General features: G+C 39.6%; 1 protein-coding gene across 2 annotated transcripts in view; it reads left to right on the top strand.

Moving 5' to 3' along the window:
• Window positions 1-26,447, top strand: part of EXTL3 (exostosin like glycosyltransferase 3) — a 151,609-nt gene that overhangs the window by 51,206 nt on the left and 73,956 nt on the right. Inside the window, exon 1 of one of the 2 annotated variants that reach the window (XM_072796106.1) lies at window positions 2,297-2,513. The exons of the other annotated variant lie outside the window; for it this stretch is intronic. The gene's annotated coding sequence lies outside the window, so the exon portion shown is untranslated. Of the gene's footprint in view, window positions 1-2,296; window positions 2,514-26,447 lie in introns of those variants that run through there. 2 annotated transcript variants of the gene reach the window in all.

Below are 26,447 nucleotides of genomic sequence, written 5' to 3'. Positions count from 1 at the left end.
AAGAGTCAGGAGAAGGAACAGGAGCCAGAGGAAGAGGCTGAGGCTACAACTCTTCGAGGGGAAGAAGAAGTGAGAGAGGACAGGCTCAAAAGATCCAAAGGAAGAGAGGTAGCACCCAGGGCTCCAGTGAAGTCAAGGAAATACCAAATTTTGGTTGGGTATCCTTTTTCTTCCTAAAGCTTGACTATCCTAAGCATCAAATAAATCACCCATAGGGGCAACAATGTGTTAAGTCACTCAGATGTGTGAGAAGACATTTAGGCTGAGTCCTCCAGGTAGCAGCTTCTGCAGGTCCTCTCTTGTCAGTGAGGAGATGAACCAATACCTGGTAATTCTTACCGTAGCTTCTGGGCTTCTGTGTGTCTCCTCCCACACTGCCAGACTTGTGCCTGCTGCCACAGATCTCTGGAGGAGAGCCAAGAAGATGAACTGTTTAAAAAGAGAGAGAGAGAGAAAGGAAAAAAGACAACTTTAGATTATTCAGGATAGTTGGGCAACAGTTTTCTTTATTTTCATTTCCTGGAATGCTTCTGATTTTTTAAAAATTTGCTTCCCCCCTTTTCCTGAACACATTGGTAAAAGTTAGGTTTTTGTACATATGCGATGGTGGTAGGACTTTGAATATTTGTTCATGGTGATATACTATTACAATAAAGGAATAAAGGTGAGGGAAACAGTGGGGTATGAGAAGAAATGGAAATAGGGGTGAGTAAGGAGGAGTCAGGAAAGAAGAAAAAGGAGGATCAGAAAGAGGAGATGGGTTTGGAGAGATGAAGAGTGTGTTCTGGAAAACAGTTTGCTAGGGTTTTTAGTTTTGTTTTGCAGATGGAATCCTGAGCTCAAACTTCCCTCTGGGAAACTAATCAATCTTCAGGATTTTCTCGGCCTCCTAGCTAGAGCGTGGGCCTGGTCTCCACCAAGAACAGTGTGTGGATGGGATATGGCAGCTGTAGAGCTGTCTCAGGGGCTGCAATCCGGGTAGAGTACTAGACCTCCCATGTGTAGGAATAGCAGCCGCCCTCTGGCCTTCCCCAGCTTCTCCAGGTTCTGGTGTGTGTTGGGTTCCCTACTTGGGAAACCCTGGAGAAGAAGCCCTGCCCTCTGGGGATTTAACACATGTTTATTTTTATTTTTTATTTTTTTAAACACATGTTTAAAAAAAATGTTGAAGCAAATTTGATCTTAGATTCTATTGCATTTATAGATTTTTTTTTTTTTTTTTTTTGCATTTATAGATTTTAAATAGTGGTTTAAACTCATTCGCGGGGCACCCGGGTGGCTCAGTGGGTTGAGCGACTGCCTTTGGCTCAGGGCATGATCCCGGGGTCCTGGGATCGAGCTCCGCATCGGGTTCCCGCAGGGAGGCAGCCTGCTACTTCTCCCTCTGCCTCTCTCATGAATAAATACAATCTTAAAAAAAAAAAAAAAAAAAAAAAAAAGCTCATTCTTGAGTTAACAATAACGATCAGGTGTGGCTTTCAGGATTGGTAGAGTTCCTTCCTTCGCCCACTCCATTGTTTCAGTTACCCAAAAACTCTTGTCCTGACTTTGCAGGTGTGGGAGTATCTCTTAGGACTGTAGAATCTGGCACTCTTGGGTTCACAGGGATTGGCTCTTAAGAGCCAATATTTCAAGTATTTCAAACGGTATTGCTCTCCCCCCTCCTCCTAGTTTTGGTTGCTCTTGCCACTGGACTGCATTAAGTCATTGTTTTTGTAAAGGTGGGTTGTTGTTGTTGTTGTTGTTTTCGTTAACCATCCAAGCTGCCCGGCCTTTTCTTTGTTGCTAAATATTCAAAGTGTTTCAGACCATTGCTGGCGACCGTCTGCTCATTTAGAAAGGCCTTTTCCACCGATACGGATTTATTTTTGCATTTAAATTTCCGCCGGCCGGCTCCAAGCGGCTGGGGCTCCTGCAGTGGGGCCCGCAGTCCTAGGTAGGGGTCTCCAAAGGGCGAGGGGCATCTGCAGGGCGCCGCTGCGAGGGCTTAGGCTCGGGCTCGGGCTCGGGCTCGCCGCGTCCCTCGTCCCGGCTGCCGGGCGGGCCGCCCTCGCCCTCGCCCTCGCCCTCGCCCTCGCTTGGCCGAGCGTTTCCCACAATCCCCGGCGTGGCCGCCGCCGCCGCCGCGGCTCCCGGACTCCGGTGACCCCGCTGGCGGAGCCCGACGCCTCGGCGGCCCTGCGAGCGCCGTCCGGAAAGTCCCGAGCGCCGCTCGGCTCGCGAGCGCCCGGGTTCGGCCGTTTCCGGCCATTTCCGGCCCGGCGCACTTCGGCAAGTTCCGCAGTCGCTTGTCGGAAATGGCTGCTCGCCGGCAGGGGGAGCGGAGGATCCGGCGCGGCCTGGAGGGCGGGCGGCCGGCGGCAGGAGCGGTTCTCGGGTCCCCGAGTTGCGGGCGGGCGGCGGCGGCTCGTCCCTGAACTGGAAGCGGGTCGGACTCCTGGCGACCGAAGCGGCGGCGGCGGCGGCGGCGGGGGCCGCGAGCAGCCGGGGGCGGCGGCCTAGAAGCGCTCGCGGTAGGGATCGCGGGGCTGGAGCGGGGCCGGGCAGCGGGCGGGACCTGGTCCGGCAGCGCTGGGGCCGCAGGAGCCCGGGGCAGGCTGCGCCCTGCGCGGCGGGGGCGTGCAGCCTCGGCGTAGGCCTTCCCAGCCGTCTCGGGGGCCTGGGGGAGCACCCCGGGGCCTTAGCCGCCAGCGAGGAAGTAGCCCGGCTCCGGGGGGCTCTCCCCTCGACCCTCCCTTCGCCCCGGCGCCCCTCGTAGCCTCAGTTTGGGATGCCCACCCCTGCCTCTTTTCTGGAAGCTCGGCTTCAGCTGTGCAGCCTCTCCCGCTCCCTCAGCCCTCCACCCTGCCTTTCCCCCAGTGTTTGTCCAGCTGTTTGTGTAAGAGCATCTTCCGTCGACGAAGGGGCGGCCCGGGTCTGCCCCCCTTCCCCTGTCCCCCCCGCCCCCCCCGCCCCCCCTGCACACACTACCACCATCTGCTTTGCGCCGCGTTCAGACACGGTCGCCTGCAGCTGCTCCTCCTTTGGCTCTTTCCACGGGGTTCACCTCCTTTGATCATAAGCCCGCAGTCAGAATAATAGCCACTTCCTGTCCGAGGGTCCAGGTGCCGCTGTTCTCTGCATCTGGCGCTCTTGCGCCCAGGCCCGGCTCCGTAGCGATGGGCCGGCCTAGCGCTGCCCGGGCAGGAGAGGGGCCGCGGAGTGCACGTCTACACTGCTGAAATCTTAGCCCGGTGACCCGACCCCGTGCGCTGCAGGGGACAGTACAAATCCCGAGCCCTTTGAAGATCAGGCTGGGCTGCCAGACTGCACATAGTGTCTGTCTCTTCTCCACGCTGAGCCAGTGATTCAGTTCCTCTTTGTATATCTGTAGCTCTCAAAAGACTTGAATTTGGTGGATCTGTACTTCTTTCCCTTTAAAAGATTCTAAGGGATTCATCAAGTCCTATTAGTTAACTCCTATGGAGGAGGAGGAGAAGGAGGAAATGCAGAACAACGCCTCCCCCCCCCCCCGCCCCCGCGCCCCGTGTGTGATTTACTTAAGGGGTGTCTTTAGCAGTTCTTCCACTTTGTTCTGTTTTCCCTCTAATTTAGGTAGCTTCAGTTTTGAAGGCTGGGTTCCCCATGTTTTCTTTTGTTTTAAAAAGATCTTTGTGTGTTGCAGTCATGGAGACTATCTGCGTTTTTCCCTGTTTTGATCAATGATTAGTCTTGCACTCTGTCCAGTTATTATACAGTATATCCGGAGCGCCTGGGATAGGAGTAACCTGTGGGGCCTTGATAGTCTTGGGTGAAGCTAAGCATTCTCAACTTATTCAGCAGGGGGACTTTTAAGTATTTCCTGATGAAAGAAAGACTATCTTCTAAAACTCTTATTGGTGAGTTAAAAATACCATATCCTGTAGGAATTTCCTGATCTTCCATCTCTGTGGGAGTTTGAGGAATCATAAGTACTCATAAGTTTGTGAGAAACCAGCGTAAACGCTTTCTAGAGAAGAATTAGAATTGTGAATTGTCAGAATCTTGAAACATTTATTAATATCTGAAAATGTGCTGTCAGGGGGCATGACTGCTAACCAAATGATTGACAAGAGCCTGTCTTCATTCCTTCATATTTCTCTCTGTTTTCTAGGGAAAAAACTGGCATTAAATGTGTGGCATGCAGTTGGAATATCCTAATGATTAGACCTCAGAGTTTTAACCTATGAGTAAAAAGACTATACGTGAACAGGTTAGAGAGCAATGAGTCACGGGTTAACTGAGTAGTGGACTTCTAGGACGTGGTGGAAGGTTCAAAGGATGGTTGGAAGCCATCAGAAGAATGTGGGGATTCGATAAGGACGTGCCCTTTCCCTCAGGTCACTAGGCTAGCTGTTGAGTGGAAAGTCATTGAAGGGTGGTACAGGAGTGAGGTGGTGGCAGAGGTGTGTGTGTGTGTGTGTGTGCCCTATCTGAGGTGAGACTGGCAAATAGTCCCCTGGAGGAGGGTTGTAAATACTGCCTGAAATAGAAGTAGAGTCAGATATTAGGAAAAGGAAGATCCCTCTAGATCCATTGTTGGTAGAGATTTGAGTGATTGCACATAGTAACTTCAGAGTGAGGCAAGGAATATGGATCTTTCATAAAGTCCTAAAACTGCACTTATTTCTGCTGAATATTAAGTTTATATCAGAAAGCTTCTGTTAGCATATTTATTTCCATTTTATTTTTATTCCCTCTTAGTTTTTGGTAACGGTTTTGAAAACCTATAATGATAGGATAACTAAGAGGAAAGAGGATTTTTCACGTTTTTGAATGTTCCATGAAAATAGTGGAGTTCAGACACATGCAAGTTGAACTTAAGAGGGACAGAGGTGGGCTCACCTATAAGCATAATCTTTTCCTGCCTGAACCAGTCCCACACTCCTTGTACAATGGGAATTTTTCATATCTCTTTGGTGATGTTACTAGGTGGAAGGGAGGAGCAGTATTAAAAATTTTGTGATCTTGAGTGAATAAGAGGAATATGGAGTCTCCATTTAGCACATTATTTACCTCCCCTACATTCAGGCCATAATGTTTAGTGTGGGTTTTCACTCACCTGCACCAAAATGACCCAGTAAAATCCCAGGGATAGAGCCATAGGAAGATGGATGATGTCTCCGCGTTTAGTCACCTGTGTGGTTTTTAACCTGAGAGTACTTTTACAGGAAAGTAAGTAAACTGTTTCTGTAAAGGGTCAAATAATAACTATTTTAGGTTTTGCAGTTCTTCAGCTTTGCTTTTGTAGAGTGGAAGCAGCATACACATGATACATATATATATGATAAATACATACAATAGGACATAAAATCCGTAACTGAATGAGCAGAGCTGTGTTCTAGTGTAACTTTATTTACAAAACAGGCAGCCAGATGTAGTTTACCAGTGCCTGCCCAGGTGTATTGGCCCCTCATACACATGTCATTACTTTTGGATATTTTTCCATTTGTGTGCAATACTTTTTAGACTGGTCAGTGATATTAATGATTAACATCCCGGACGTTTGTTTTGGTGACTGTTTCTCTGTTATCCTACCTTCTTATATCATTTTACCCTTGTTCTCCAACTTCCTTTTAAACATTTTTTCAACGAATATTTGATATTCTGTGGGAGGAATAAGAAATGAATTAGGGAATATATCCTTAGCTTTTATGATAAAAGAAATACATAAATACCTTATGATGTCAGGTTACAATAATGTCTTATTACTATACCATCATACAGTACTTTCATATATTCCTTTTTTTGTTACATGGATTTTGATCTTTACAGTAGCTCTGAGAGATAGGAGGGTAAATGTTAACACTATTCCTTCTTTTGACGGGGAAGGAAGGTAGGAAGGAAAACTGAGATGTGTGGAGGTTTAGTTATTTGACCAAGGCCAGTGGTAGTAAGTGCAGAATTCTTGAACTGGCCAGTATTACTTACTGACCTGTCTCCATTTGAATGTGCACAATGAAATGAATCTTCCTGGGCAGAAAAAGACTAGCTTTCTTTTTCTTTATTGACGTGCACTTGGCCTCTCTGTAATTGTCACTTTTTAGGGAAGCATAAAACAAGTCTATGACATTTCTTCAGATGTTGGAAGGTAGCCATCATGTTTTCCCAAGACAAGAGTTGCAGACTTGTGTGCATGGGTCAGTGAGGCCAGCACACATATCATTTGGCTGCCCAGTTTATGCAAAAACTTAAATTGGGAACGGTCTTTTAAAGATTTTTATTTATTAATGAGAGGCACAAAGGGAGAGAGGCAGAGACACAGGCAGAGGGAGAAGCAGGTTCCCCATGGGGAGCCCTATGTGGGACTTGATCCCAGGACCCCAGGATCATGACCTGAGCCAAAGGCAGACATTCAACCATTGAGCTGCCCAGGCGTCCTGAGAATGGACTTTTAGAAATGGGGAAATTTCTCATAAAAATTTCTTTCTGGCTTTTCTTGAGAAAAAAAAAAAGATTCAGTGATACAGAGCTCATATTTCTATCAGTAGTAATCTCCTTTAGGTGCTAAATATACTTTCCATTTTGCTAAAGTCTCTACCTGCTGACTTCATTCATTTACTTCATTTTGAGGGCTTCTGTCATTATTAAGATTTCTGGCCTTTTCCTAGATCTTCCATTCTACAGGCTAAATATTTCCATTTCCTTCAAATGTTTCTTTTCTTTTTAAAAGATTTTGTTTATTTATTTGAGAGAGTGTATGAGTGCAGGGGAGAAGCAGAGAGAGAGGGATAAGCAGACTCCCCGCTGAGCAGGGAGCCCAACATAGGACTTGATCCCAGGACCCTGAGATTATGACCTGAGCCACCCAAGTGTCCCCAAATGTTTTTTATTTGACAGATGCCCTCATCAGCTTCTTAGTCTTCTGCCCTCCATTTACTTTGTTAATGCCCTTCTTAAAGTGCACACAACACAGCTTATAGTCGTCAACATACAATGTCACCTTACAGAGTGGAGAGTAACCTTTACTCTTTCCTATTTTGACACTAGGTTTAAAAAAAAAACAAAAAACAGAAGAACAAGATGATAAGGTTTCTCTTTCCCCAAGCAGTCCTACATTCTTGACTCCTGAAATTATAGTCAACTGAAGTCACAGCTCTGTGTTGTATGTATGTGTAGGCTGATGTTAAGCCACATCATTTCCATGTAGTTTTGGGGTCTAAGTGATGAACTTTGCCTTTATCTCTATTAAATTTCCATCTGCTTGGATATTCCAGACTAACAAAATCTTTTTGTATCCTGATTTTTTTTTTTTTCCAGCCTTGACATACTCTTCCCAGCATGACTTTGTCTCTGAAGTGGAGCTGTAAAATATAAAAAGCACTGTCGCTTAGAAAGTAGTTAATGAGGACCCTGTTATTAATGGAGCCAGTGGACAACTTTGGGGAGGCCCTTAAAGAAAGCATTATGCTTTAAAATCTTGGAGGTGAAACAAAAGGAGGTCTTGGGAAGAGCCTTGCTGCCCTGAGTTGATGTATTGGTAACATTTTATCCCCCCAGTAAAATAGATACGTATGTGCTTTCTTGTGCTCCAGGCGGTTGTAAATCCAGTGGGGTCCAAGAATCTAAAAGGATCCTTGAGGTCATTTAGTTCAGTCCTTTGATTTATGAGTTAAAAAAGGATAAGGAGCATACAAGTGAAGAAGGACAAGAAATTGTGAAATTGGGGGACCCAGTGAATCAGACAGTAATGAGAGAGGGACAGCAAAACTGGAGTCTTGAGTTGAATTCACCCATGAAGGTTGCAGTTGGATACCTGAGTCATAAACCTGATTTATGTATCACTTACCACACTTTTATATCAGTTCTCTGTCTCATTCATAGCATAAAATAAAAATCTTGTTTTCTTGAGACACAGAAGCCTGAGACAAATTAGTTTACACTCCCGGCACTTGCACATCGAGTTGACTGCTCCAGGGAGATACTTTAGCAAAATCCATCTGAAAACCTTATTTTTAAAAGCCTGTGTTTTCTACCCCCTCCCTCCCTCCCTCCCATATAGTAGAATCTATGTTTTTCTTCTTACTGTGATATTGTGAACATTTTCCAATTTTATTTTAAATGATTGGAAAGCTAATCGACAGCTCAATAGTCATTTGAATGACATGGATTTTGTCATACTTTGTACTTAACCATGCTTCTAATTTTGAACATTTAAATTTTTATTATTCTTTTTGCTATTAAAAATAAAGTTGTGTTCACGTGGAATACATTCCTAGAAAGTGAAATCGCTGAACATTTTAAAGATTTCTGTTACAAATGGCAAATTACTTTTCTGTTTACCTTCCTACTACTAAAACAAGCAAGAGTACCTGCCTCACTGTGTAGCTGCCAGCGTATAGAGAGATGTACAGGACTTTATTAAGTGGTATACTTTGTAATGTTTTAGTGTGAATATTCTTGAAGTTAAATTCTTTTTCTCATTTGTGATTCTTAATAATAATTTCTGGAAGTGGAATTATAGGGTTAGAATGTAGGCACAGTTTCAGGGCTTTTATTACTTACTGCCAAATTGTGTTCTGGAAGGTGTGCCAATTTTCACTCCCAGTAGCAGAGTGTGGGGGTGTTATCCTTGATCCTGGTTAGCACTATATATTATAATTTTACAATTCTTTGCTGATTTATACATGGAAAATGTCATCGTATCTTATTAACATGTACATTTCTATGATTGCCAGGATAATTAATCATTTAAAATTATTTATGACTTGAGCCCATTCTTTTTGTATACTTGCACACATCAGACATTGCAGGTTTGGTTCCAGAACCCTGCAATAAAGTAAATGCCACTGTAGAGCAAGTCAGATGAATTTTTTTTTTTTGTTTCCTCATGCATGTAAAAGTTATATTTACATTGCAGCATAGTCTATTAAGTGTACAATGGCATCGTGTCTAAAAAATGTGCATGCCATGATTAAAAAATATTGCTAAAATATGCTATCATCTGAGCTTTTGGCAAGTCATATTCTTTTTGCTGGTGGAGGATTTTGCCTCATTGCTGACAGTTGCCGATGGATCAGAATGGTGGTATTGAAGGCTGGGGTAGTTGTGGCCATTTCTTAAAATAAGACAGCAGTGGAGTTTTTGCCACATCAGTTCACTCTTTTTTGTGTGAACAGTTTCTCTGTAGTGTGTGATGCTGTTTGATTGCATTTTATGCACAGCAGAACTTCTTTCAGAGTTCAAGTCTGTCCTCTCAATCCAACTTTATCAACTGAATTTCTGTAATATTCTCAATTCTTTATTGTCATTTCAACAGTCTTCCAGCATCCTAACCAGGAGTAGTTTCCATCTCAAGAAACCAGTTTCTTTGCCCATCCATCAGAAGCAACTCTTCATCTGTTCATGTTGCCACAAAGCTGCAACCATTTGGTGTCATCTTCAGGCTCCACATCTAACTTTCGTTCTTGTTTCCACCACATCTGCAGTTATTTCTACCACTGGAGTCTTGAGCCCCCCAAAGTCCTCCATGAAGATTGCAATCACATTCTTCCAAACCCATTCACGTTGGTATTTTAACCTTTTCCCACGAATCACAAATGTTCTTAATGTCACCTACAATGATGACTCCATTCCCAAAGGTTTTCAGTTTACTTTGCCCAGAGAAATCCATCAGATCCATCCAATTTACTTTGTCCATTAGAAAAATCACTATCTATGGTAGCTGTAGCTTCACGAAATGTGTTTCTTAAATAATATGATTTGAGAATTGAAATGACTTCTTGATCTGTGAGCTGCAGAATAATGGATGTTGTGTTCGCAGGCATGAAAACAACAGGAGTCTTATCATCCATCTCCAGCAGGACTCTTGGTCATGGGTGACCAGGTGCATTGTCAGTGAGCAATGTTTTGAAAGGAATCTTTCTTCCTGAGCAGTAGGTCTTAGCAGTGTGCTCAGAATATTCAGTAAACCGTGTTGTAAACAGATGTGCTGTCATCTGCTTTTTTCCATTTATAGAGTTCCTGCAGAGTAAATCTAGCACACTTCTTAAGGGCCGTAGGATTTTCACAATCATAGTTAAGCTTTGGCTTCAACTTAGCCACATTAGGCGCTAACAAGAGAGTCTGTCCTTTGAAGCTTTGAAGGCAGGCATTGACTTCTCTTAGCTAGCTATAGAAGTCCTAGATGACATCTTTCAATAAGTGGCTGTTTCATCTACATTAAAAATCTATTGTTTAGCTTAGCCACCTTCATTAATGATCTTGGCTAGATCTTCTGGATAACTTGCTGCGGCTTCTCCAGCAGCACTTGCTGCTTTACCTTGCACTTTGATGTTATGGGGGTGGCTTACTAAACCTCATGAACCTGCCTCTGCTAGCTTCAGACGTTTCTTCTGCAGCTTCTTTGCCTCTGTCAGACTTCACAGAATTGAAGACCATTAGGGCCTTGCTCTGGATTAGGCTTTGGTTTAACAGAATGTTATATGGCTGGTTTGATCTTCTATCTACAACACTTGTTATATCAGCAATAAGGCTGTTTTGCTTTCTTACCATTTGTGTGAAGGTTTTTGATTTCCTTTAAGAATTTTTCCTCTACTCTCACAACTTGGGTGTTTGGCACAAGAGCCCATCTCTTGCTTTTGGCCTATCTTGGCTTTCAGCATGCCTTCCTTACTAAGGTAATCATTTCTGGCTTTTGATTTAAAGTGAGAGATCTGTGACTTTCCTATCACTTGAACACTTATGGGCCATTGTAGGGCTATTAATTGATGTAATATCAGTATTGTGTCTTGGAATAGGGAAGCCCGAGGAGAGGAAAGAGGGAACAGCATAGGTGGAATGGTCAGAACACACACAACATTTATCTTACTAAGTTTGCCATCGTAGATAGGTACAGTTGGCGGTGCCCCAGAGTAAATATAGTAACATCAACTGATCACAGATCACCTTAACAAATAAAATAATGATGAAAATGTTTGAAATATTTTGAGAATTACCAAAATGTGACATAGACACAGGAAGTGAGCATATGTTGGAAAAATGGCAAATAGATTTGTTTAACTCAGGTTGCCACAAATGTTCAACTTGTAAAAAACACAGTATCTATGAAGTGAAATTAAAAAAAAATAAAATGAGGTATGTGTGTAATTTCCTGTTTATTTCCTTTGACTACTGTCGTATTGCTTTTACATCTATTAAAGTAATGTCATGCTGCAGATGCTTTTAAACCTTTTAAAAACTAAATATATAGAAACCTTTGCTTCTTTTTTTTTATTTTTTATTTTTTTTAAAATTTTTATTTATTTACGATAGTCACACACAGAGAGAGAGAGAGAGAGGCAGAGACACAGGCAGAGGGAGAAGCAGGCCCCATGCAGGGAGCCCGACGTGGGACTCGATCCCGGGTCTCCAGGATCGCGCCCTGGGCCAAAGGCAGGCACCAAACCGCTGCGCCACCCAGGGATCCCCGAAACCTTTGCTTCTTATGTAGTCAAATCTGCTTAACTTTTACAGATTCTGTTTTCTTTGGATTCCTGTAAAAATATTACATGTATTCCTTTTGTTCTTTTTATGGTTTCACTTATTACAATTATCTCTAGAATGCATTGGGATTTATTTTTGGATTTGGTTTGTCATGCAGGAATCTGACTTTATTTTTCCAAAAAGCTAATTGTCACATTATTTATTGAAAAATCTAGTATGATGTACTTTATAGCAACTGCAGCAAGATAATATTTTTCTTCACAAAATTGATACATGCCTATTGTAAAATGAATGTTGCGTAAACAAATAGTAAATATGTGAGTAGTAGGGTATAGGTCAGATAGACCTGGATTTGTACCAGGGCTCATCAACTTGCTTGCTGTATGGCCTTGAATAAGTTACCTAACCTTAGTGATTCCCACTTCTTTATCTGTAAAGGATAAATAACAATACCTACCCTCAGATGGTTGATGTGAGGATAAAATGAGATACTATGTGTAAAGTGTGTTATCTAGAGTACATTGTAAATATAAATAAATATAACAAGTGAAAAGTTTCCCCTACCTTCCATGTCTTCCAAAGGTGTATAATGTAGTCCACAGAATTCTTACATGAATAAGGTATATTGTTGTTTGTCTTCCTTAGTTGTCTGTAATTACATTGATTCAGATGTCATCAATCTGAATGAAGGTTGTCATTAATTCTTTGTTAGTCCAGTGGTTTTGAGTTAGAGTTGTGTACCCTGTGTTAAAATCACCTTGGAGTTTTGTCAAATTACAGAAGACTGGGCCCCATTTTTGGGAGTTCTGATTCAGTTAATGCAGGCTGGGCCTGGGTTTATCATTTGAAAAAAGTCCTTAAGTGAGTTGTGAATCAGATTTGTAACCTTAGTTAAAAACTGACTGGTAAGACAATGTGATTTTGGTTTATAGGATGTTATCAATCCAGTGGGAAGGATATAGGAAAAGACACAATTTTCAAATTGGAGACTTACCCAGGCTTTGAGACTTCTGGTTTCAGGTTTATTGCTGACTAAACAGATGACCTGGGTTAATCAAGAATCTTTGTTTACTTATTAATACCTTGATTTTTCCATGAGTAGTATATGTGGAACATCTTTGGCCTTAAAGAATGCTTGTTTTTCTCTTTCTAAAAGCCCTATAATAAGGGTGGCTTAACAGTGGTTCTCTGTGATTGTATCATAATCTTGACTCTCAACTCAGTAGGTCAGAGTACAATCAGTTTTTCTTACCTGATTTTGGTTTTTAATTGGTGACAACTTTCTATTTCCCTTATTTTATATCCAGATTCAGTTTATGCAGTAAATAAGCTACTGTGGTGGTTGTATTGTGAAAAACACATGGCCCCAAAACTGCTAGAACTGATACTGCATTCAGTCAAGTTGTGGGATACAAGATCAATGTGCAGAAATCTGTTGCATTTCTATACACCAATAATCAAGCAGCAGAAAGAGAAATTAAGAAAACAATCCCATTTACAGTTGAACCAAAAACAATAAGATATCTAGGAATAAAACTAACCAAAAGGTGAAAGACCTGTACTCTGAAAACTATAAAACACTGATGAAAGTAATTGAAGATGATACAAAGAAATGAGAAAGCATTCCATACTCATGGATTAGAAGAACAAATATTGTTGAGATGTCTATTCTACCCAAAGTAGTCTACACATTACAATCCCTATCAGAATGCCACCAGCATTTTTCACAGAGCTAGAACAAACAATCCTAAAATTTTTGTGGAACCAAAAAAGACCCTGAATAGCCAAAGCAACCTTGAAAAAGAAAAGCTAAGTTGGAGACATCACAGTTCCGGACTTCAAGTTATATTACAAAGCTGTAGTGATCAAAACACTATGGTACTGGCACAAAACTAGACACATAGGTCAGTGGAACAGAATAGAAAACCCAGAAATGAACCCATAACTATATGGTCAACTAATCTTCAATAGAGCAGGAAAGAATATTCAGTAGGAAAAAAAGTCTCTTGAACAAATGCTGTTGGGAAAACTGGACCACTTTCTTACACCAAACACAAAGAAACCTCAAAATGGGTTAAAGATTTGAATGTAGGACTTGAAACCATAAAAATCCTAGAGGAGAAAACTGGCTATAACTTCTTTGTTAGCTGTAGCAACATTTTTCTAGATATGTCTGGATATGAGGCAAGGGAAACAAAAGCAAAAATAAACTATTGGGACTACATAAAAATAAAAAGCTGCACAGCAAAAGAAACAACAAAACTAAAAGACAACCTATGGAATAGGAGAAGATATTAGCAAATGATGTATCTGATACAGGATACTAACAGGGTTAGTGTCCGAAATCTATAAAGAAGTTATCAACTCAACACCCAAAAACCAATCTAGTTACAAAATGAGCTGCAGACATGAATAGGCATTTTTCCAAAGAAGACATACAGATGGCTAACAAACACATAAAAAGATGCTTAACATTACTCATCATCAGGGAAATACAAATCAAAACCACAATAAGATATCACCTCACACCTGTCAGAATGGATACAACTAAGGAAACATGTTGCTGAGGATGCAGAAAAGGGAACCCTCTTGCACTGTTGGTGGGAATGCAAATTGGTGCAGACACTGTGGAAAAAAGTGTGAAAGTTCCTCAAAAAGTTAAAAATAGAGTTACCTTACAATCCAGCAATTGTACTACTAGGTATTTACCCAAAGAATACAAAAGTACTAATTCAAAGGGATACATGCATCCCAATGTTTATAGATAGCATTATTTACAATAGCCAGCATTATCTACAATACCCAAGCGTCAGCCAAGTGTTCATCGGATGATAAATGGATAAAGAAGAGGTGTGTATACACACACACACACACACACACATATGTTTACATATAAACACATACATCCACAGTGGAACATTGCTCAGCCATAAAAAAGAATGAAATCTTGCCATTTGCAGTGACATGGTGGAGCAAGAGAGTATTATGCTAAGTGAAATAAGTCAGAGAAAGATAAATACTATGCACATGATTTCACTTACATATGGAATTTAAGAAACAAAATAAGCAAAGGGAAAACAGGCAAACTGAGTAACAGACTCTTAACTACAGAGAACAAACTCTGATGTTTATCAGAGGAGGGGAGTCAGGGAATGGGAGAAATAGGTGATAGGGATTAAGGAGGGCACTTGTGATGGGCACTAGGCATTGCATGCAGGTGTTGAGTCACTATATTGTACACGTGAAACTAATAATTACACTGTTAACTAATTGGAATTTAAATAAAAGCTTAAAAAATAATCCTAGTGGAAAAAAACCAACAACACATGGCCTCTCTGTCCTTTAATTTGTGAAGTGCCTACATGCAGTTCTTACCAGTCATGCTTTATTTACAGTTAGCTTCTCTGGAAAGTGCCTTTTGTTATTTTGAACAATAGAAGAGAGTTGTCATAGTCAGCATCTTAACAGTAGTGCTAGCTAGATTGGGGAATTGTTTTAGTGCTTATTAACACATTTCCTGATTTTTGAATTAGGTACTACCTTGCCATAACAGGCTGTTTGTCATGCCTCTGTTTGGTGGGAAATCAGGAAATGATGTTCTTTTGGGTTGTTAGTATTTAAAAACAAAACAAAGCCTCTGAAATATTGCTTTCAACAACCTTGCTGAAATGATTTCCTATACAGAACTATGTTTACCTAATTTGAAGGGCTTGTGGCAGTAACAGCAGGAACGTACAAGCAGTTCCGTGGAACCTGGCACCTGGGTTGTAATGAAATTCTGCCTCCTTGATGGGCCAATTTTGTTTTACATGAAAAAAAGTAGTACTACATACACCAGATACACAGGTAAGTCATAGGTACACCAGCAAAGATATTTTGCTCTGAGTATGTTATTGTCTTGTTTTGTTTAGCAGATACATACTTTTTTTCTTTTTTTTAAAATTCAAGTTAGTTGGGGCTCCTGGGTGGCTCAGTCAGTTAAACGTCTGCCTTCAGTTTGAGTTGTGATCCCAGGGTCTTGGGATTGAGCCCTAAAGGCTCCCCCCATGGGAGCTTGCTTCTCCCTCTCGTTCTGCCTGCCACTCACCCTCCTTGTGCTCGCTCTCCCTCTCTCTCTGTCAAATAAATAAAAACCTTTAAAAAATTCAATTTAGTTAACATATATTATTAGTTTCTAGGGTAGAGCAGATAAATACTTTAAATATGAATATAATATTAGCTTTAGGTTCTGAAGTAATATTACTGTGTTGTAATTATAATTATTATCCATGGTTATAGTAATAAACAATAGTAATATGGATAATTTTAAAATAATTTATGCACGATATAAATGTGTACTGTGTTCCTTGATTTAATATCATAGGCAGTTCACCAAAATGGTTAAGGGATTAAGAGTGTGGGCAATTCTAAAATCAGCCCTCAAATCAAAGCAGATCTAAGAGTTTGATTTGAAGCCAAGTTTTATTTAGTATGGATGATCTTAGGCAAGTTATGTAACCTCTGTGCTTTGGTTTCCTCATATGAGAATTGTAGTAGTACTTATTTCATAGGATTGTTGTGAAGATTAAGTATGTTAAGGAATATAATAAGTTTAACTGGGTATACAGTAAACATTCAATAAATGTTAGCTATTATAATTATTGACAATTTTAAAGTCAGTTGAAAGTTTCATTTGGGAACATCTGGTAAGTGTTGAGTTTCTCTGTTTCTTGCCTCATTCTCTCTTCATACCCTTCAAATGTGATTATATGATGGCAGCCCCGTGGAACCAGCCATTCCCTTTTTTCCTCCCTTATGCTTTTTTTCTCTTCCATTGAATGTTTTACTTTAGTTCAATTTAGTTTTGTTGGTTTTTTTTTCTGGTATGAAGAAAATTATACAAGTTTATTGAAAGTCATAAAAGAATAAAGGAAAAAAAAAAGAAAGTCACAAAAGAAGACCTAAATAAACAGATATCCCAGATCTGTCATAGGGAGTTTCAGTATTAGAGTGTTTTTTTTTTTTTTTTTTTTTTTCAGTATTAGAGTGTTAAAAGAAAAAAATCCAGTCAATAAGATAGTTGTATTATCAAACTCTTGAAAGCTAAGTAAGTCCTGATCACAGGTATTGTTCCTTGCTGATAGTTTGCCAGTTGTGGTAAGGAATGTTAGAAGAGAAGACCACTGCAAAGAAAAGATGGTAATAGAGGGCATTGGTATGTTAAGTATAGGAGTGAGAAGATGAGAGCAAAATACAAATGCACGCAGAATTCTGAATTGGAACTGTAAATTCCTACTTCTCAGCTTACTTTTTTGACTTTTGGTTTCTTTTGTTCTTTGGTTTTATTTTTTAAAGACTATTTATTTGAGAAAGAGAGAGGAGTTGCAGGGAGAGGGGCAAAAGGAGAGGGAAAGAATCCTCAAGCAGACTCCCTGCTGAGCATGTATCTTGATTTAAGGTTCCATCCTAGGACCCTGAGATCATGACCTGAGCCATAATCAAGAGATGGATGCTTAACTGACTGAGCCACTTAGGCTCCCTACCTCTTGGACTTTGAATTGAGTTTTTGCTTTCCAAGAACTAAGCTTGTTTCAAGCCCTGAAGTGAGTGGCTGGCAGATAAAGAATAAGAATTCTACTTTGTATTTATAAGCAAAATGTATTTAGAATTTTTTTTTTCTCTTTCTGCTGGGAGAAGAAACTTAGTACTGCAACCTCCTTATAATCATAGATATACCCTTACTGCCATTAGAACATTAAGGTGTGGGTGTCTCTATTGCTGACCATGGAAAAGAGATATTGGGGGGGGAGGGTACAAGTATAGAGAAGTAAATTTGGGAGTCATCCAGTTAGAAAGGCTAATTGAAGCTAATTGGCTAGCTCTAGTAAGTGAAGACAGAGAAGAGGACAAAGGAGGAACTGGTGAAGAACCACTGTCTTTAGGAGTGGTGAAAGGAATCAGAGAAAGAACTGTTGGGATGGAGAACCAAGAGAGCAGATGATTAAAAAACATAAAATACAGATTAACTTAATATGAGATAAGGTGTGTGTGTGTGTGTGTGTGAGAGAGAGAGAGAGAGAGAGGGAATGACAGAACATTTTGACAGAAATCAAGGAAGGTGTGAATATTCCATTTGGAGAGGATTTTCATGCTTCTGGATAAGATTAACTATATGAAAATAATCCTTAGTCTTAGTTCAAGGAAAATAAAATACTATAAAATAAAAAGAGAATTTCACAGCCAGGAGGAGGCTTGAAGGCCACCTGGACTTGCAGCTATACTATCTGGCTCAGGAGTCCACATAGCCTAAGACTATCTAGGCTATAAATCTTAAACTTGAAGAGGAATAAAAATGTAAATTAAGACTGGAAACTAGTATTTTTATTTATTTTTATTTATTTATTTATTTAAAAAGATTTTATTTATTTATTCATGAGAGACACACAGAGAGAGGCAGAGACATAGCCAGAGGGAGAAGCAGGGTCCCTGTGAAGATCCTGATGTGAGGGTCTCGATCCCAGGACCGCAGGATCACAACCTAAGCCAAAGGTAGATGTTCACCTGCTGAGCCACCCAGTTGTCCCTAGGATCATTATTTATTGAGTGGTGATAAGTTACCTGAACTTTGTAGTAGTCTGTAGGGGGATTTCAAAAGTGGTGAGAAGAATAGTTTCTTTCTATAAGGAGGTTTTTTTTAAAAATATTTTATTTATTCATGGCAGACAGAAAGAGAGAGAGAGAGAGAGAGAGAGGCAGAGGGGGAAGCAGGCTCCATGCAGGGAACCCGACGTGGGACTCGATCCCGGGTCTCCAGGATCACACCCCAGGCTGAAGGTGGTGCTAAACCGCTGAGCCACCAGGGCTGCCCTCTATAAGGAGTTTTAATCCAGCTGGTGAGATATAAATTACTTAAATGAAACTAATAAACAGTTAGGTTCTGAATTCTCTAATACTGAGTACAGTGGGTATTTAGGAAGTTGTGTAATCTAGTATAGTTGGAGAAACTTTTATGAAAGATCAAAGTCTTTAAAAATGACTCCAAAGAAGTGCATAGGTGGAAAAGAGGAAGAATGTCAATCCAGTGTCTTTTGGTGTGGCTATTGGAGGAGAGATGGAGAAAATTGGAGAAAGAGTACAACTTGAGTCAGCTCATTCTCTGCAATGGGATAATGCTTGAGTCATGATTGAAACATTTTTGTATGTTTCGTAAGCATGTCTATTCATGCATAGAGAAAAGACTGGAAGAGGTCTCTGGTTCTGGCAAAATAGCAGACTAGATAAACAGAAACCCCTCACTGCTACAAAATGTACATTGTGCTTTCAAGAAAAAAAATAGTAAAAATAAAATAAAAACGTATGGTGGAAGCAGGGAAGGTTGGGGATTGAAAAGGCATGTGATGTGCAATTAGGTGTTATAGCCCCTTACAGTGTTTGCTATTTTGCTAGTCCTAGTAACTTGCATTTTAGTTTCCATAGAGACAAGAGAACAACCCTTAGGCCTGTGAGTGTTAGAATTGAGACACCAGATAAGAGTATAGATATTCAGAGGGCTGAACATTCACTAAAGAAGTAGATAGACGAGAAAAAATCTGCCTGTGATCACAGAGACGTTTCTGTTAGCTTGGATCTTGAATTCATTGGGGAAGGGAATATCTGCAGAGAACTCAAGACCATGACTTTCTCTTCATTTTGGTATTATGTTCAAATTTGCAATACCTGTGGAATCTGGGAGAATCTCCAGATTGAGAATTGATGTTAAAAAATGGTTTAAGGCTAATAATATGACAGAGGTGTCTGGAAAACAGAAACTGTTCAAGAGGGGCATATCCTCAACTCAGAACATGTTACATCCTAGAATAAAGCACTACCAAAATGAACTCAATATAGAATTATGAAGCATGTGAATAAACAATCCATTACTCTTCTATAAGCAAGAATTAGCAGATAGAAGAAACTAAACTCATGAAGAAAAGGAATAGAAAACATGAGAAAGATTAGGTGCTATTATAAACATACGGCAACTTTTAAAAAAAGAGCCAGTAGAACTTCTGGAAGTGTAAAATAGTCATTGAAATTAAAACCCAGTGGATAAAAAACCCCCCCAAAAAACCCAAACCCAAAACCCAGTGGATAGGATAAACAGCAGCTTAGATACAGAAGAGCAAATTAATGAACTAGATCTGGATTTGGCAAACTATGGCTTATTGGGTGAATCTGGGTTGTAGCTTGTTTTTTTTTTTGTACAGCTTACATGGGAAGAATGTTTTTTTTCACTTTTAAAGGATTATTTTTTTTAAAGGAAACAAAATATTCTATTTACACAGACTTTATGTGGCTCCCAAAGTTTAACATACTTAGTTTGTGACTCTGTATCAATTTCCTGACTCCTAACCTGGGTTGATCTGAGGAAATTTCCAGAAAGTAGCATAAAGGACAAGGAGGAAATATGAAAGAAAGGTTTAAAGACATGGAGAACGGAATGTGGAAGTCTGACATGTATCTAGTCATCTGAAAGGAGTTCCAGAAGGAGAGAATGAGGTACGGGCAAAATTCAAAGAGATGATGGCTGAGAATTTTCTAGATTAATGAAAGACATGAATCTTAAGAATTAATGTTTAATGAATACTGAGTGTCCCTCCCCCTAGTGCCCCAGATGTATATGTACATACATAAAGAACTCCATAGATGAAAAGATCTTAAATGCAACCAGAATGAAAAGTCAAATTATCTATAAAGTACAACCATTAGATTGACTTTCCCTTTTCAGCAGCAATGATAGAATCCAGAGGATTCTTCACTGTTGGTGGAAAAGAATTGCGAGTCTAGAATCGTATATCCAGCTAGATCATCATTGTGATTTAGGGTAAAATAAACTGTTTTCACATAAAAACAGTTTACCAACAACAGTCTTTCACTGAGGGAACTACTTAAGGAAAAAGAAAAGCAGAGGGAAGGAATGAAATGCAAAAAGGAATGGAATTTCTGAATAAGGAAATTGGTAAATATATGAGTGAATCTAACCAAGTGTGAATTCTTTTAATAATAAAGGCTAATATTGAGCATAAAATTAAAATATCAGTCAATAATGATGTAAAAAAGTCAAAAGGTAGGTCACCATAGGTGAAGATGATCTTTTATTAATTGAGAGGAGTGAGGAAATAGACATTTTTAAACTTTTGACTCAAGAATGCATGTTAAAACATTTTAAGAGTAACCTCTGAAGAAGATAAATTGGATATATAACTTACAGACTGGTAGAAAGGTTTAAAAAAAGGAATAAAAACCTTGATCAACTAAACGGAAGACAGGAAAGGGGTGAGGAGCATAGAAAAATATAACACAGATTAAGATTGTTATAAGTAAATCTTAATGTATCACAATAAGTGTAAGTGGATCAAATGCCAGTTTAAAGACAAAGATTGTTATATTGGAGTTTTATTTAAAAAATGAAATTTTGTTCTCAAATGTTTATAGGGGTACCTGAAACACATGGAATAGAAAGTTTGCTAGAAAGAGAATGGAAACTGTTAAGCTAGGCAAATATTAACAAAGACCTCAGTGTCTGAAAGGTGGAAACAACCTAAGTGTCCATCAACAGATGAATGGATAAAGTGGATGTATATACACACAATGGAATATTGTTCAACCATAAAAAGGAATGAAGTTCTGAGACATGCTGCAACATAGACATGCTGAAACATCATGCTAAGTGAAATAAGTCAGGCACGTAAGGACAGATATCGTATGATTCTACTTATAAGAATATTTAGAAAAGGCAAATTCGTAGAAGCAAAGTAAATTAGGTTACCAGGAGGGGAGAGGGAAAGGGAGGGTTAATGCTTAATAGTTATAAGAATTGTAGCTGTTGGAATCATTAAAAAGTTTTGGAAATACATAGTGATGATGATTATACAACATTGTGAATGTAATTAATACTGCTGAGTGGTACATTTAAAATGATTTATTTTTAAAGTTTTTTTTTTTTTTTTTTTTTAAAGACTGGGCTTATTTGATGGAGAGAAAGAGCATAAACAAGCAGGGGGCGTGGCAGGAAGAGGGAGAAGGAGAAGCAGGTTCCCTGTTGAACAGAGAGCCTGATCAAGCAGGGCTTGATCCTAGGACCATGGAATCATGACCTGAGCCAAAGGCAGACACTTAACCAACTGAGCCACCCAGGCACCCCTTAAAAATGATTTAGATGGCAAATTTTATGTCATGTATATTTTACCATACAATAAGAAATTATAAGATTTCAAAGAAACAAGTAAATATGACCCATGATTAAGAGAGGAAAAAATAGAGTCGAATTCACAGGTGCCCTAGTAGCAGATAAGGAATTTAATTTTTATGAATATATTAAATAATGGAAAAGATGGGAAAAAAAGTGAATAGATGGAGAATTTCAGTAGGGAAATAGAATCTCTAAAAAAAGGGCCTAATGGATATTCTAGAACTGAAAAATAAAATACCTAAAATTAAGAATTTATTGGATGAGGGGTGCCTGGGTAAATTAAGAATTTATTGGATGAGGGGTGCCTGGGTGGCTCAGTCAGTTAAGTTATCTGCGTTCAGTTTAGGTTATGATCCTGGGGTCCTGGGATTGAGCCCTATATAGAGCTTCCTGCTCAGCAGGGAGTGTACTTACTTCTTTTTCTCCCTCTGCCCCTCACCCTGCTTGTGCTCTTTCTTTCAAATAAATAAACTCTTAAAGAATTACTGGATGAAATTAATGACAGACTAGATTTGGCAGAAGAATTGGATTGGTGAACTCAAAGGTCAATTGAAATTATTCAAACTGAAGCACTATTAGATGAAATAGAAAATACTGATTTAGGAATGAAACAGGATAAATTGATGGAGAATGTGAGATTAGCATTATGGTTTGTTATGGTCCAGTACTAGATTGAAGGCAGTAGGGATAAATACAACATTTTTGTAAATTATTATTAATGCTATTATAAATATTATTACCATAATTATTATTATTATAAGAAAGAATGGATATAGTTTGGCAGGAGGTCAGATGTGAATGTAAGCAGTTGGAGGAATTAAAAATAACTCTAAGGGGCACTGGGTAGCTGGTTAAGTGTCTAACTCTTGGTTTTGGTTCAGGTTGTGATCCTCAGGGTCATGAGATTGAGCCCTGTGTCAGGTTCCATGCTCAGCCCAGAGTCTGCTTGAGATTCTCTGTCCCTCTCCCTCTGCCCTTCCCTCTCATGCTCTCTCTATCAAATAAATAAATAAATAAATAAATAAATAAATAAATAAATAAATAAAATAAATCTTTATAAAAATAAAAGTAAGTCTAAGACTTGTGGCTAATAAGTAGTCTACTATATGTCAGATATTGTGCAGGTTATTTTTTATTTGCTATTTCTAATTCTCATAATGATCCTGAGCATGACTATTACCTTTTTAGTGATGAAAAAAACTGTGGCTCAGAATGATTAGGTGACCATTTATTTAATAGCTTACAGAGCTGAGATTTGATCCAGGTCTGGCTAGCCCTGAGGTCTATACTCTTTCTTATATATCATATTGTTTCTAGTTGGCAAGACAGGAAGAAGGTAGTATCATGGGCAGAACTGTAAGTTATTGGAAAGATGAAGTACTTGGAATCATGATTGTGATATATATCTTAGGAGAGATATCCTTTAGGGAGTTGGAAATGTTGGTCTACTAGTGCAGAGCAGAAAGGCTAGGGTCAGAGTAATAGCTTAAGGGGTTGAAGCCATTTAAGTGGATAGATTCAGTACTAGGTTATGTTGAAAACCTTAGGGTATCATTTTCCATATGAGGTAAGAGGAGTACTGGGTAACAACAAAGCAGAAAGGAAGAACAAGTCAGGGAAATAGGTAGAACACCAGGAAGTATGGTTTCATGGTAAATCAAGTAGAAAGTAGAATGGGAAAATGATCAGTGATATAATTAATTTATTTCACAGATATTTATACAGCACTCACAGTATGCCAGGCACTGTGCTGGGTACTGGTGTTGTAGCAGTGATCCAAGCAAATGAGATTCCTGTCTTCAGGAGTTAAGTGAATTAAATGAGAAGATATTATGAATTAAAAGATGTTATGAAAGAAATCAATAGATGAGTGCCAGAAAGTGTTAGGGGGTAAGAAGAGCTACTTTAAGTGGGAATAGCAAGAAAGTTAAGAACTGAAGGATAAGGGGATCCCTGGATGGCTCAGCGGTTTAGTGCCTGCCTTCGGCCCGGGGGTGTGGTCCTAGAGTCCCGGGATTGAGTCCCACATCAGGCTGCCTGCATGGAGCCTGCTTCTCCCTCTGCCTGTGTCTCTGCCTCTCTCTCTCTCTTTCCCTCTCTCTCTCTTTCTCTGTGTCTCTCATGAATAAATAAATCTTAAAAAAAAAAAAAAAGTACTGAAGGATGGGAGTATGCCAGAGAAGTCCTGGGGAAGAGCCTTTGAGACTAAAAGAATGGCTGGTATAAAAGTTCTGAGGCGGTAAAGAGCTTGGTGTAGTTAAGGAATTGAAAGGAAGCTGGTGTAGATAAAGTTGAGGAAGGAAGTGGAACAGGTGGTCTGGATCTAGTTATGAAGAGCCTGGCAGTACAATGGAAAGCCACTGAAAATTTTTAAGGCGGGGAGAGACATGGTCTAATTCATGTTCGTTTCTTTGTTTAATTGATGTGTAATTGACATATACTATCCTATTAATTTTGGGAGTACATCACAGTGTTTTGTTATTTTTTTTTAAAGATTTTATTTATTTATTCATGAGACACAGAGAGAGAGAGGCAGAGATATAGGCAGAGGGAGAAGCAGGCTCCTTGCAGGGAGCCTGATGTGGGACTCAATCCCAGGACTCTGAGATCATGCCCTGAGCTGAAGGTGGATGCTCGACCACTGAGTCACCTGGGCGTCCCCATGTTTTGCTATTTTTATACGTTGTTGAAGTGATCCCCACAACATGTCTGATTATCATGTTACCATACAAAGTTATTATATTATTGATTATATTCCCTATGCTGTACATTACATTATATCCCCATGACTTATTTATTTTGTAACTGGAAATTTGTACATCTTAACCCCGTTGACCTATTTTGCCACCTCTACCCCCACCCAGGGGCCCCCTCTGGTAATTAAGTTTGTTTCCTGTATTTATGAGTCTGTTTCTCTTTTGTTTTGTTTTTAAAATTACATATGTGTGAAATCATACAGTATTTGTCTTTCTGTGTCTGACTTATTTCACTTAGCATTATACCATCTTGGTCCATCTATGTTGTCTCAGATGGCAAGATATTGTTCTTTATGGCTGAGTGATAATTCATTGTTTATATATACCACATCTTTATCCATTTATCTATTGATAGACACTATGATTGCTTCCATAGTCTTGGCTATTGTGAAAATACTACAGTGAATGTGGAGATGCATATATCTCTTCAAACCACTGTTTTTTGTTTTTGCCTAAATACATAGAAGTGGAATTACTGGATGGTACATTAGTTCTATTTTAAATTTCCTGAGGAACTTCCATATGGTTGTTCATTATGGTTGTACCAGTTTACATTCTTATGACATACTCTTTTCTACATCCTCACCAACACTTGGAATTTTTTGTCTTTTTTGATAATACCCAATCTGATGATTCCCTGATGATTAATAATGAGCATCTTTTTGTGCCTTTTGGGCATCTGTATGTCTTCTTTGGAAAAAATGTCTATTCGAGTCCTCTGCCCATTTTTTAATTGGGTGGTTTGGCTCTTTATATATTTTGGTATTAACCCCTTATCAGATGTATGATTTGTAGTTTTAGTATCCCCGCAGACTTCAGGATATTTAAATGATCCAAGAAGCTCTTGTGAAGATCAAGTTTTCAAATTTTTTACTGGGAACATCCTTAGGTCACCTTTGTACTCCCAGAAGGCATTCTTCTAGCAGTGTCTGTGATTCAGGCATCCATCTTTCACCTGCAAATTGATGATACTCATTTGATTTTTGCATAGTTTTATACTTGAAACAGTTATCAATATCTAAACCTTAAATGCACTTTACTTGTATGTTGACTTGATTTCACACTGTGATAGGGCAGGCATACATGCAGTTATACAGTGAGGTCTCTCTCTTTCACATGAAAGAAATCCCTGGGATACATTTGATGACCAGTAAACTAAAATGCATTCAAACCAATCTCCCCATATCTTTTTTTTTTTTTGAAGATTTTATTTGTTTATTCATGAGAGACAGAGAGAGAGAGAGAGAGGCAGAGACACAGGCAGAGGGAGAAGCAGGCTCCATGCAGGGAGCCTGATGTGGGACCTGATCCCAGGTCTCCAGGATCATGCTCTGAGCCAAAGGCAGATGCTCAACCCCTGAGCCACCCAGGTGTCCCAATCTCCCCATATCTTGGCATGGGAATGCAGACTGGGAGCCTTTTGGGGACCTTATGGACGGTCCCATGGACAGTGTGATCTAGGCCAGGCTGCAGCCCTCCACACATTTAGGTAATGGGATCCTCAAGACCTCTCCCAGCTACAGTCATGCACCCCTACCCCAATGTCCTGCCTAGGTGCCCAAGAGTCTGTGTATCTTGAACAACTTGCCATTCTGGAACCCCCAACACAGCACATTAGCAGAGAGCAGAGGCAAGAATAAAAGTGACATTTTATTATTTTTGATAGAATTGTAAATGCAGTTGTTTTCATAATGTCTCTTTCTGCTCACTCGTTATTAGTGTATAAAAATGCTACTAATTTTTATATGTTAATTTTGTATCCTGCTACTTCACTTGAATTCATTTATTTTAGTGGTTTGCTGTTCGAGTCTTTAGGGTTTTCTAAATATAGTAATCACATAATTTGCTAATAGTGTTTTATTTCTTCCTTTTTAATGTGAATGCCTTTTATTTCTTTTTCTTACATAATTGCTATGGCTAGGGCTTCCACTACTATGTTGAATGAATGGCAAGAGTGGACATCCTTATTTTGTTCTTGATCTTAGGAGGAAAAATGTTCAGCTTTTCACCATTGAGAGTGATGCAAGTTGTGGGTTTGT

The sequence above is a fragment of the Canis lupus genome, chromosome 24 (assembly GCF_048164855.1).
Source record: "Canis lupus baileyi chromosome 24, mCanLup2.hap1, whole genome shotgun sequence".
In the NCBI taxonomy this organism is placed as follows: Eukaryota; Metazoa; Chordata; class Mammalia; order Carnivora; family Canidae; genus Canis; species Canis lupus.
This window is presented reverse-complemented; position numbering and strand designations above follow the sequence as displayed.